The following is a 13,433-nucleotide window of genomic DNA, read 5'->3' as shown; positions in this document are numbered from 1 at the left end:
ATAAGTTGCAGTTTCCAAAGGTGCAAGAATTTTGCTTACATATTGACTGTCAGTAAACAGGTTAAATGGAATATCAGCATATTTCTCTTGGGCCATTAGTACAGCGATCAATTCAGCCACCTGAGCAGATTTAGCATTAACAGGCTGAATATCAAAATCAGGAGGGAAGGCCACCACAGCTCTCTCGGTGGAAGACCCATCAGGAAACACATCCTGAGCCCCTGCCAGAGGTTGTAAAGAAATAACTTCAGGGAAGCATACCGGATGATTTTTGAAAAAGGTGACCAACTTATCAGAAGGATAATGATATCAAACTTTCAGGGATTAGTGCATAAAACCAAGGCCCAGTCTTCAGCAAAGTTTTGCAGCCAAGTTATTTCTGCCTGAGTATATGATGTAATAGCCTTATCAGGTAACATTCCAAAGGTTTACAAACTAAGTTTATACCCTTTCTGAATAACACATAGCACAGCAGAGGGATATGAGATAACAATTTTTGCAGGTGACACATGTTCATGTACCTATAGGATGGGTCCTTGTTGCCAAAAACTCCAGTAGGGCTATGCTGGGAGGGGGAAAAAAACTTAAGGCTCCAGTAGGAATTTTCAAACTGGGCCAGACCCAGTTGAGATCTCCAAGTACTTTGAAAGTAAATTTCCCCGGGCTGACAACTTGCCCCTTTACCTGCAGGGTAATTTCTTTTGAAATATCCTGGTTGTCCACGTGGAAAACAAGTCCTTGACCTAGCTCCATCTTGACTCCCTCTAAGGGCAGAAACACTTACCCATCACGTGAGTGCCATCAATGTCCCTGCATAACTGGATATAGTCATTTAAACTCCTATTTCTATGGGAACATATAGTCTCCTGACAGAATTTGTTAGCATTTCCATAGGCCAATTGCTTTATTACAGGCATAGCAGTGTCCACATCCCCAAAAATGCAACCTCCCAGCTCTAACAGGCAGTCAACAAACTCAGGATAAGGTTCTGAGGGTCCTTGAAGGACCTTAGACAGCTGTTCCCCTGCTCTTTTATTAGGTAAAGCTTTCCACATTTTAACAGCCATGGCAGCTATCTGAGCATAAACAGCAGGGTCATAAGCAATCTGTGGTGCTAAGCCGGTATTTGTGCAGTTTTCCTGCATTTCACCTCTCCATAACAAATAACCTCCCCCCAAAGACAAGCCCTGCAAAGCTGCATCCAGTCACTGGGTGTAAAGTTGAGTTCCACAAAGGATTCCATTAAAGCCACAGAGAAGGGGGCATGAGTTCCATAGGCCAGAACTGTTTCTTTTAGCTGCTTAATGTCCTTAAAGGTCAGAGAGTTATGCTGCCTGATCCCTCTGTCCTTGCAGATCAATAACTTCCACAAAAGGATAAATTTGACTTTCTCTACTTAGATTATTTAGTTTGTGTTGGATCTCTCGGATTTCCGCCTCTAAGTCAATACGGGCAGAAGCAGTGCAAAAGAATTTGAAATGGCAAAGGCTGGATTTTGCGGTGGAGGTTTCATGGAGACATCTGTTTGCTTCCTTCCTTTCTTCTTTTTCTAGCTCCTTTTTTTTTCATCAGTGCAATCTTTTCTAAAATTTCTTCTTCCTCTTCTATATCCCTTTAGTACTTTTAACTTCCCGCTCCTCAAAACTCTTAATAGAACTCACAGATTCTTCATGCTGAATCTCCTCAAAGGTTTTGGTCAAATTCTCTAATTGCTTTTTTACTTTTACCTTCTCCCAATCAGAAATATTAAAGCCCCCTGTTTGTAGAAACCAGGGACTAAACTCTCGCAAAAAAATTAGGCAGTAAGCTACCTTACACAAAAGAAAACTATCTTAATGAACTATTGTGTTGTCTTAGTTTTAACACCGGTGCCTTGTTTGCCTTGTTTCTCTAAAAGAATTATCAATTGGCCCGTCAGTCAATTGACCCTTGCTTCTTTTTTTTTTTTTTTTTTTTTTTTGGAGCCTGTCCTGGAACTAGCTCTTGTAGACCAGGCTGGTCTCGAACTCACAGAGATCCGCCTGCCTCTGCCTCCCGAGTGCTGGGATTAAAGGCATGCGCCACCACTGCCCGGCTGACCCTTGCTTCTTAAAAAGAACTATTAATTGGCCCATCAATACTGAATTACTAGCACCCATTTTCAATTGGCCCTCACCATCAATTTCTTAACTGTTGGCCAGCCTCTGAGGGCAATCTCTCAGAGATCCCCTACTTCCCAGTCTCACTGATGGGTCTCCAGCTGTAACACCTGCATTACTCTCTATGGTACAGTTCGTGCACCACTGTACCATTCGCGAGTTGGGCAAGAGCCTGGAGAGTAAAGGAACACACAAGAGACCTGGGTCATTCGTGAGGAGATAATGCCGAATGCAATTTATTCAAGCTTAGGAAAAACCTTATATACCCAGCTGCTGCACAATGGAACTCCCCCCAGGCAGGTGGGAAATGATCACGCCCAAGATGGAGTAAACAAGGGCCCTATAGCTAAACAACCAGGCAGGCAGAGGGAGCACAGGAACAAACAGGGTGTTTAGCCAGAAAAATGCAACAAGATATCTGGCCAGAAACTGTCCTCAAGATTAATCCTGGGAGGAGGGATAGACCCTTGGGCCCTACAGTGAAGCTTCTATCTGACTGAGAGGAATGCCTCCCGCCTAGAAGTGTTAAATCTTTCCTAACCTCTGGATCACAACAGCTCCTGCAGGGATAGCTGGATGTTAGAGGCAAGGCTTATGGCTTATTTTCTTGAGGTTTTTTTGTTTGTTTTTTATTTTTTATTATGAAGGGAGGGATGGAGGGAAGAATACACAGAGAGAGAGAGAGAGAGAGAGAGGGAGAGAGAGAGAGAGAGAGAAAGGGGCAGAAAGCTTAGCTTCAAAAGGTGAACTCTCCACCCACCATCTAGAAGGTCCTCATGGCTAGCTGCTAGTAATAGCTGGGTGTTTTCCAGCATTTTCTCAAATCTGCTTTTAATTTAATGTGTGTGACAACATGAATGGATACCTGTTGTAGAATATTATTTTGAAGTGTGCTGCTTTATTTGTTTAACTCTGTGAAGCTGTGATTCTTTGCCTGCCTAAAAGACCTGATGATCTAAAAAGAGCTGAACGGCCAATAGTGAGGCAGGAGAAGGATGGGTGGGACTGGCAGGCAGAGAGAATAAATAGAAGGAGAAAGCCGGGAAGAAAGAAGAAGAAGCAAGAGAACCAAGGGAGGAGGACATCAGGGGCCAGACACCCAGCTTACATAGCAAGCCACGGAGTAAGAGTGACCCACCCCCCAAGAGTAAAGAGTCAAACAACAGCAACATATACCTCTTTACCTGTAGAGTGCAAATTGGCTCTCACTTTTTCATTTGATGGCTCTCATTGTTTTTAAAGGCTCCCTGCATTTCAGGACAGAGCTGTACCATGGTTTCCTGTGCTGATCTTCTGTTGAGGGTCATTTATTCCTCTTGCATGCACAACAAAGGACATAGTTTTTAAAGTGCTTCTTGGTACACCCTTAGCCACCAGGCTTTCATTATCCTTATTCTCATCTTTGTAGCTTCATGGAAAAAAAAAAACTTTAGCATCTTATTTTAATATTTTTTTTAACTGGTACAATTACATTATGGAGAAAAGAACCAAATACCATGAGTTTGAAATCCAGCATGTTCACGCCCAGTGTTGCCATTTATAATCGACCCGACCTTGACAGAGGCACTTGACACCTCCACTTGAGAGGCTTTGCCTGGGAAATGGTCTGGTCAGTTGAGTGCTGCTGTGAGGAGCAAGAGGCAGGGCAGCCAGAAAGTGGCAGGTGGCAGCTGACACCATGGGTTCTTTCAGAGCCCCGACTATCCATGCCTCTCCCTCTGGTTGGCTGAACAGCAGGGAGTCATGCTGGCACACAAATACTAAGACTTCCATTGGATGCTATCCCCTCAGCTGTGCCAAAGGAGCCCCAGAGAAGCAATGCCACAGAGGTGGAAGGGCACATTCATTGTGGGCAGCATCATTCCCTGAGTTAGGGTGCTAGGCTACCTAGGTGTGGAGAAGGCCAGCCAAGCACTGAAAAAGAAGCGTGTGTTTGTTCTCTCTGCTCTCTACTGGCAATTTGACCTCCGTGCGGGGATGGACTGTAAGCTGGAATCATGAGCCAAGTAAACTTGCATCCATTCAGCTGCTGTTTTTAGTGTGTTTTATCACAATAATGGGGGAGGGGGAGGAACTGGGCAAGGCCTTTCCTCCTGGAGTCTGTGATTTCACGTTGAAGAGAGATCATGAAGAGGGCTGGCTGGAAAGGACGCTCATCATCCTGATGAATTCTATTAAGGGTCCCCTTCATGTCACCTCCCTCTGAAGCTGTAGCTCATTCCTCCAACACCAGAGAACACTTTGAGGTAAAGTCCCAACCATCTTGCATCCCTTCCACCTGCCCCCTGCCCCTCGGGGATGACTTTGGGTACAGCAAAGCAGACTTGTTCCATGGCCTTTGTGCCAAAGCTCACCCCTCGGCTCAAGAAGCGAATCTGCTTGTCTGGTGGGGATGCGTCCTCATTGTGGGCAGAAAAACAAAAGTCCCAAGCTGTGTGGTCATTCAAAGGGATGCCTATATTTCTTCCTTCTTTTCTTCCTCTCCCCTCTCTTTTCCCCAGCCGTCATCCAGACTCTGCTGGGTACCTTCTTTTGTGTTGCTTTGTCAGGGGGAGTAAAAACGTAAAGGAGATACAGCATGAAAGACTCAAGTCAGTCACAGGGTAGTGAGGGCATCAGGGCAGAACTAGACAATTGTGATTCTGTGTGACAACCTGAAGAACAGCAACACTAATGGCGATAACCGACAAGTGTTCTCGTGTCTCATGCCAGCCGTAAATAGGTAAACCACAATAAGAAACATACAGAAGCCCTTTCAAAGTTGACAGATGATGAAACAGCCCAGGCCTTGGAGAGATAAGGTCATGGAATCCGGCCTAGGACTTGAGCCATGTGTGTTAGGTTCTAAGGCTGGGTTCAGGAGCACAGAAGGGGCAGCCAGGATACTTGCCGTTGTGAAATGCGGCCTTCCCCTTTGATGACTTGAATCAGATAACACAGCTGGCGCATGCCCAGGAGCACAAGCCCTTTTATCCCTTCCTCTCTGGCCCTCACCTTTACACCTCCCTCCTGCCCTCACACTCCCCCCCCTCAGGATGGACTTTCATGTGAGTGGGCAGAGCTATTTACCCAGGCGCTCTCTGAGTCTGACCACCTCTTGGCATCTGTTTACTCTCCTAAGCGCCAGGTCAAAGCTCTGTGGAGTCCTCTGCAGGCCCCCCGACACTGAAGTGCGCCCCTGTGCTCATCAACAGCAGCTGCTTTGGGGTGAGGTCGGCTCTCAATAAATAAGAATCCTGACCGAGGTCGACTCACAGGCAGGGCAGGCTGTCATCCATCACTGCGATCTACAGCCTCCCTTTGCTATTTCTTGCCTGGCATCCATCACCTCGCAGAAGGTGTCCATCGATTCTCCATTGTGATCGAATCTTACACACGAGCGGGCTCGTAATTAACAAGCTAACATGGCTTTCATCAGAAACCTCCAACTGCAAGTTCAGCATGGAGGGATGATCAATGTCTCCACCCTTTCCCTGCTCCCATGGACCCAATCCAGAGCTCTCAAGAGGCACAAGGTAGAGAACTGAATAAGATGACCTCTCTGGTGCCAGGGGCTCTAACTGTTGTCGCAGTGCGTGGCTGTAGCTTGCATCTCCAGTGTCCCCACATATGCATTAAAGTCTCAGTCTCTAAGTTGGTGTCCTTCGGAAGTGGTGGGAAATTAAGATGTGGACCCTAATGGAAGGTCCTCTGGTCACAGGACACCTTAATGGCACCCTACCTCTGATACCCTGTGTTGTCACCTCATACCCAAAGCAAAGGGACCAATTGGTTATGAAGCAGTCATGGCTCACACCCTCCAAAACTGCGCTAGAACTAACCTTTCCTCTCTTTCAGTTGATCGTCTGATGCATTTGCTAAAGCGGAACACTTTTAGGATCCCCGCCTCTGTGCCAAGGTCAGCTGTAGATCCTTTCCTTAAAATCCCCTGCCCTCCAAGAACACGGTTATTTTTCTCACACACATCCCCCATCAAGAGCATGGCTTGGGCATCTGTCACAAAGGATAGTCAGAGGAGAGTGTGACAGGTTAGTTTTACAAACTGTCAATGCAATGAAGACACAACTGTCACCTGAAAGAGAGTAAGAGTGGTGTAGGGGCGCTGGATCCGCTCGCACCCAGGCGAGAAGGGATCGCTTTCTGAGCTTTTCCCTGTATTTCTAAGGGTAAAAGGCCCAAATGGTTCATTTTCTAGACTAAGATCTTGTGTCAAGGAAACAGAGGTGGAGGTAAATACAGAATATTAGTAGTTTGTTAGGATAGAGCCAAGGCCAGTAGGTTACACTGTCCTGAGTTTGCTATTTGAGAATTCAGGGCCTCCCAGACCTGTTTATCATTAAGGGCAGACATGCTGTCTCTAATGTTCAATGTCTGTCTTTTGGGGTCCGTATGTGGACTACTTGCAAGAGTCCTCCCTTGCCATCCTCTCTCCTTATCATCCGTCCTGCCATAAAGGATAATTGTGGGGCTGGCTTTATGTAGATCTGACTATGAGAACAAAGGCTGCTTTGACTGAGTGAATATTTTCACGCCAGGGCCCCACAGTGCGGGGGTAAAGGTCATCCAGTTACCCGTGCAGAAAGAAGTTATGCCCAATAATTAATACACTGCTAGACTATTTGGGATGAATCCCACTACGGGAAGGGAGAGCACTATGGTTTCACAAGAGTTTCACAAAAATGACAACGACTATTCAAAAGGCATGACCCCAAAGCCTTGCAAGTTGGGTGTTAGCCTAGAGAGTGGCAGCCATACTCTCTCTGTAGAACACTTGGACCACAGCAGTTTCTGTGTCTCAGTAAGAGGCAGGGGGAAAGGCAGGCTGGTGAGAGAGGCTTCGTATCTGAGTAGTCCACTGCCCATCAGCTCCAAAGACTCAGCCTGCCAAGGATGGTGATTTGGGGTGCTGTGTCCTGAGCCCCAAGAGCAATAAATGTATTTCCTAATTAACTAAAAATGGATGTCCTGTTTTTAAAGTTGCTGGGTTAGGATTCAAGTCCTTTTTCAGAAGAAACTCCATTTCCCTGACACTGCTGGCAAAGTAGGAGGCCAAAGCAGGCTGGCATCCAGTGAGGCTGCTCGGAACTCTCAGAATTTCCATGTCAGAAGCAATTCACACACACACACATACACACACACACACATACACACACACACACACCAAGCACACACACACAAACAAAAAAACCAACAACAACAAAAGAAACCCACATTTCTTGGAAGATCCATGTGTGTTCGTTACAATTTGGTTCCTTCAAGGGGTGCGTGTGTTCACAGTCTTCATCTGGTGGCCTAGATTTAGATGTAAACCCACCCTGAACGGTACAGAGTACTGTAAAAGTCTCCTTCCTACCTCAGCCTGAGATCCTCCAGCTGGGAACCTTACAGCTACTGTAAAGAGGATGAGCTGACAGTGGAGCAAGGCAGCAACAATCATACGATGACTGGGTTGTTGAGGCCAAAGCCTCAGCTGTCAGACCTCAGAAGCTCGACTCTGCCACTTGTCCTCAAGAGGCCAATTAAAGAGACAGGTGACCGTGAGAAGCAAGAGAATACGATTTATTTAATATGGCCACACTGCAACAAAGAGCAAATAAAGAGGTGCCGTAAGCTCCCAGGTTGATTTCCTGGGTACTGCTACAAGGTTTGGGTTTGAATAGAAGGCGAGAAGTCACATGAGTAAGCTGTCCTAGTCAGAGTATAGCCCTGTTCGTTACCGCTCATCGATGGTCTGCTCTTCTCTCAGGTTGTCATGAACACACTGTTCTAGAAGCATACGCGAATATGTGAGTGTCTTTCCACAATGTCAGATGACAGTGAATAACAACAAATTCACAAGGGGCATCAGTTCGGTAATTCTTTCCTTTTTTTTTTTTTTTTTTTTTTTTTTTGGTTTTTTGAGACAGGGTTTCTCTGTAGCTCTGGTGCCTGTCCTGGAACTAGCTCTTGTAGACCAGACTGGCCTCGAACTCCCAGAGATCCTCCTGCCTCTGCCTCCCGAGTGCTGGGATTAAAGGCGTGCGCCTAACTCTCAGAGTACATATTTCATATTACATGGCAAATATCTGTATCTACATATACACATGTATTTAGTGTAAGTTATGACTACGGAGGCTAACGAGGCTCTAGCACAGCCCTCGGAGTCTCAAAGGGGCCTGAGATGCAGAAACTCATAGGGATGCCCAGAGAATCTCCTCAAGAATAAGGTAACAAACCAAGCTTCGGGTCTGTGGCTGTTGCTGCTGCTGCAGAGCCATAGAACCAGGCTGCAAGGTCAGAGCTGACCTGCAGAAGCAACATGTGCTGGAGGCAATAGAGGTGACAGGCAGTATTGTAAGCCATATCTTGGTGGGCTGTCTTCCTGTTGTCTAGAAGCTGTCTGCCTGTTGTCTAGGAGCTGTCTGCCTGTTGTCTAGGAGCTGTCTGCCTGTTGTCAAGGAACTGTCTGCCTGTTGTCAAGGAGATGTCTGCCTGTTGTCTAGGAGCTGTCTGCCTGTTGTCTAGGAGCTGTCTGCCTATTGTCTAGGAGCTGTCTGCCTGTTGGGGCCCTGATGCATGCATTGGATGATTTGATGAAGTCATTGGGGTTTGTCACTGTCTTGGTGTTAGATGTCCACCTCTTTATGGGGTCTGGGGAAGCTGTGCCCTGTTCTCAGTCTGGTGTTCAAGAGGTTCTCAGGCTTGGTTTTATTAATATGAATTTAATAACCCATGTACTCATCATGTGGTCCCAATCCACTGGGATAAATGCATAAGATGGCAGCATTTCTGCTTTTAGGAGTTCAGTTGCCAGTTTCTGATGCTCGGCTAGGGACCCACGGTGTTGTTCATCCGGCCATCTCTGTGTAGCCATCCTCCATGCTCAAATAGAGCCAGCCATTACTTACAAAGCAGAGTCACTGAGGACAAGGCGTAACCTGAAAAACTGTGCCAGACCATAAGGAGTAACAACCGTATTTCAAGAAAGGCGGACTGACAACTGGCAGGACTCATCCTGGAAGAGAAGATCCTCTCTGGTGGAGACCTGAAATTCAGCCTTCCTGTACCCCTTCATGGGATTCCTGGGGGGGGAATTCCAGTTCCTTGGGGTCCATTGTTCCAATACCTGATTGTCAAAGAGAGGGGTACAAGTGTGTCTCTAGAATAGCCTCATTCCTGCCAGGAGTGCTTCACCCAGACCCCAAAGCACTACATTCTAAATGTGCACAGCGAAAGCATGACCGTTCCAACAAGATGTGTTCTGTTACAGAGCACATGATACGGAAGATTCTGTTCTTCTGGGTTAGCAATCCTGAGAGAGGTCATGACCCCAGCCCTTTGGTAAACTCTGAACCACCAACATCGATTTTCTTGTCAATGAATGTTTGGAAAAAACTAAGTTGTAGCAGTTATTATCTAACAAGCTGAGTATCTCCTACAGGAAGAAATATTCCATAAACCTTGGCCCTCCATCACACTGAGGACAACACACATCAAATTAAGTGATGTACACCATTTTTGCTGACTTTTATTTCTTTCAATGCACTTTCATTTTCTTTTCCAATAAAAGAATTTTATACCATTGATGTGACTGGTTTCCATTGGGGAGGGAGCATCGCACTGTGGGCCATTAGCCAGAAAGCTTTTGCCCTGGAACTGGTTCAGAAAACCTGGGCAGAGGAGGCAGGGAGCCCACAAACAGATCCAGGCTACGAGATTTCCCAGGCCTGTGCCATGGCACTAGACTCAGAAAGACTCGGTTCATCAAAAAGAGGATTTCGACCTAACTCCAGCTGAAAGAGAAATTGTGGAAGACAAAGCAGGACAAACTTGGCTTGAACTTGGAGGGACTGGGTTTGGGGAGGGGGGTAGCAGAGTAACTGATGTACCAGGGGCTTTTAGGAACAAGTTAGCCGGTTTGTCTAGCTACCCTCTGGACTCCCCTTCCTCAGCAGCAGCTTGGATAATGACAGAAGCAGGTCCTTGATAACTGGTCAAAGGATGGAGCATGAGTATCTCTCTGGTTCTGGGTGGAAACACATTATTCTGAACTGAGATGCCAATCTAGCCAGGGCTTCCCAGAAAATAACAAAGGTGTTCCACTTCCTCTGCCCTTAAGAGTTGGTCCAAATGGGACTGTCAACCACCTGGGCAGAAAACCATCTCTCAGTAAAGCTGTCTATCCCAGAAAGTTTTAGAAATAAATAGCAACTACCTAAGTATGATGGTGAGCACAATGGTGCCTTTGGCCACTGTCCATCACCATGAGAAGTCCCTTGGCCATTGCCCAATGTCACCCTCAAGAACTCATCGAGTTATTTCTGTCTGTATTCTTCATTATGTTCTGTGGCTATTGTCTGAATTCACTTATCAGAAATCATGAGGACTGAGGATCCTTAGGGTAGAGTAAGATCCTGGTGTCACAAGGACCCCAAGCCTGTCTTCTGGGTATCCTTGAAAACATACATAGAAGTCCAAAGATTGTCTTTTTAAATGAAATCATATTTATACTTAGTATGACTACAAATTTAGCTTTGAGCACATTAAAGAATTTGATCCTTTATAAGGTAACAGTTTACAACAAGTTAGTAGTTTTTGTAAGATTAGGGTTTTACAGTTTTAGGCACACATGGCTAAGTTATTTGCTAACCTGAGTATACTTTTACAACCTTTGGAATTTACCATACAAAAATCCATTCCAATCCAAAATATCTTGGAAACTTGCCATCGTCTCTTTAGTCTAAAAATAAGATAGAAATAATAAACAGAGGGTTCCTTAGGACTAAGAAATTTTATAGGTGCTGCCTTTTACCAATGGCAGCCACAGCTGTTCCTGGCTTTCCTCCCAGGCAGGCTTTCCCTGCTAGCGTTTTCTAGAGACAGAGGTGCCAGAAGTTCAGTGTCACTGTCATGTTTCAGTGAGATTGTCATTATTATTATTATTATTATTATTATTATTATTATTATTATTGCAAGGAAACAGCTGAAAGAACACATTAAGCCTCTTTTCCACTTTTGTCTCCTTCCCAGTTCTATCTCCAAACCCTTCATGCCCCATTCGTTGCAATGCCCTGTTAAGTAGACTCCATCCTCAGGCGCCTCCTTCAAAATGTTTCCTCCCTCTATGCCTTTCTACACTTACAATCCTTCTGCAATATTCATTTCTCTTGAGCTAGGTCCGTTTCCATTCTCAGTGCATCTCCGTCCTTCATGTCCCTCAGATTTACATCTGAGGTCAGCTAATGCTGAGCCTCCATCTCCCTTCAGGATAGCCATTTTGGGTGCCATGTGCAGACTGGGGGTGCAAAGCTACCCATCATGACTGGAAGGCGCTGATTCTTCCTTAGTCCATCCAATAGATGACCATCCAAATTTATACAAACAGCAGAGTCAGCTACAATAGCCAATGGCTGAGAAACATCTAATAAAAGCTGATTGACTGTAGCAAGCTTAGATTCTTGAGTTGTATCACCTGGGATGGGTACAATCTTTGTGGGACACATGGAATTCATATACAGTGTATATGCTCCTTGTCTTTTCAAAGAGTTAGCTACAAAAGCAATCTTTTTTAGATTGAAAATCCTAAAACTAAGGCCGGGCGGTGGTGGCGCACGCCTTTAATCCCAGCACTCGGGAGGCAGAGGCAGGCGGATCTCTGTGAGTTCGAGACCAGCCTGGTCTACAAGAGCTAGTTGCAGGACAGGCTCCAAAGCCACAGAGAAACCCTGTCTCGAAAAACCAAAAAAAAAAAAAAAATCCTAAAACTATAGTATTTTTAGATGTAATTTTAGGCAATAACCATGGATTTCTTTTAAAAAAAAATCTTTTTTTTTCTTTTTTCTTTTTTTGTTTTTGTTTGTTTGTTTGTTTTCCAAGACAGGATTTCTCTGTAGCTATGGAGCCAATACTGGAACTTGCTCTGTTGACCACGCTGGCCTTGAACTCACAAAGATCCACCAGCCTCACAGCCTGGGATTAAATATCTTTAGAAATTTTAAGAGGGGCCGGGCGGTGGTGGCGCACGCCTTTAATCCCAGCACTTGGGATGCAGAGGCAGACGGATCTCTGTGAGTTCGAGACCAGCCTGGTCTACAAGAGCTAGTTCCAGGACAGGCTCCAAAACCACAGAGAAACCCTGTCTCGAAAAACCAAAAAAAAAAAAAAAAAAAAAAAGAAAGAAATTTTAAGAGGGAACACGGTGGCTGCTCTTGGTTGTCAACTTGACTATATCCGAAATGAGCTACAATTCAGAAATGGAGGGCCCACCTGGGATCCAGATCTTGAGGTGAGAAGACAACATGCTTTTGTTCTGGATCTTGAGGCTGGGGGAACACACCTTTGGTCTGGATCTAGTCACGGAAGGCACACCCCTTTAATCCAGACCTTGAGGCTGGAAGGCCACACCTTCTGCTGAGAGTCTGCATAAGGACAGTGAGAGAAGGAAGGGTTCATTCTTCGCCTGCCTGCCATTGCCTCGTCAGTACATCCATCCATTACTGGCATTGGGGAGACTTCTTCCAGATTCCAGCATACAGAGGAGACCAGCTGAGACACCCAGCCACGCACAACTGCTGAGATTTTCCATTCATAGCCAGCCATTGTTGGATTGGTAAGTCATTCCCATGAATTCCCCTTTCATATAGATAGATAGATAGATAGATAGATAGACATCCATTCTGTAAGGTCTGTGAATCTAGAGAACCCTGATTAATACAGGAAGTGTTTGGATAATTATCTGTAAATCCCAAGTAGTTTGATAATACAACCTGCCGATTAATGATCAGTATGAAACCAATAATGGTCTTTACCAGTAAGGGATTATTTCTATGAGTTATTGCTTTAGCAACTGCATTATTTAATAGATTAATAACTCACTCCACTTTAGACGTTATATTTGTTGCAGAATTTAACTGAGAATTTCCAGAAAGCAACATAAAAGCAGAGCTAACTCCTCAGGAGTGATAGCAGATAAGAACGCACCCAATGGTGATCTGAAATTTTAGATTTTGCTCTTACCGTGAAAGTTGAGCCTTTAAGCATTGATTAGATAAGCAGAAGAAAAAAATATCTTCCATATAATGCTGGCTAATATCTCTGGAAATTTAAACAGCGTTGGCTGATTGTGTTATGCCTGATCGTGATTGCTTGCTTGCTTGGTCTTTCTTTTTTTTTGGTTTTTCGAGACAGGGTTTCTCTGTAGCTTTAGAGCCTGTCCTGGAACTAGCTCTTGTAGACCAGGCTGGCCTCGAACTCACAGAGATCCGCCTGCCTCTCATGATTGCTTTCTGTCCTAGGAGTTGAACTTGTTTTCAGGTT

The sequence above is a fragment of the Microtus oregoni genome, unplaced genomic scaffold (genome assembly GCF_018167655.1).
Source record: "Microtus oregoni isolate MIOR12 unplaced genomic scaffold, Mior012 000001F_ref0000356, whole genome shotgun sequence".
NCBI lineage: Eukaryota > Metazoa > Chordata > Mammalia > Rodentia > Cricetidae > Microtus > Microtus oregoni.
Note: the sequence above shows the minus strand (reverse complement) of the source record.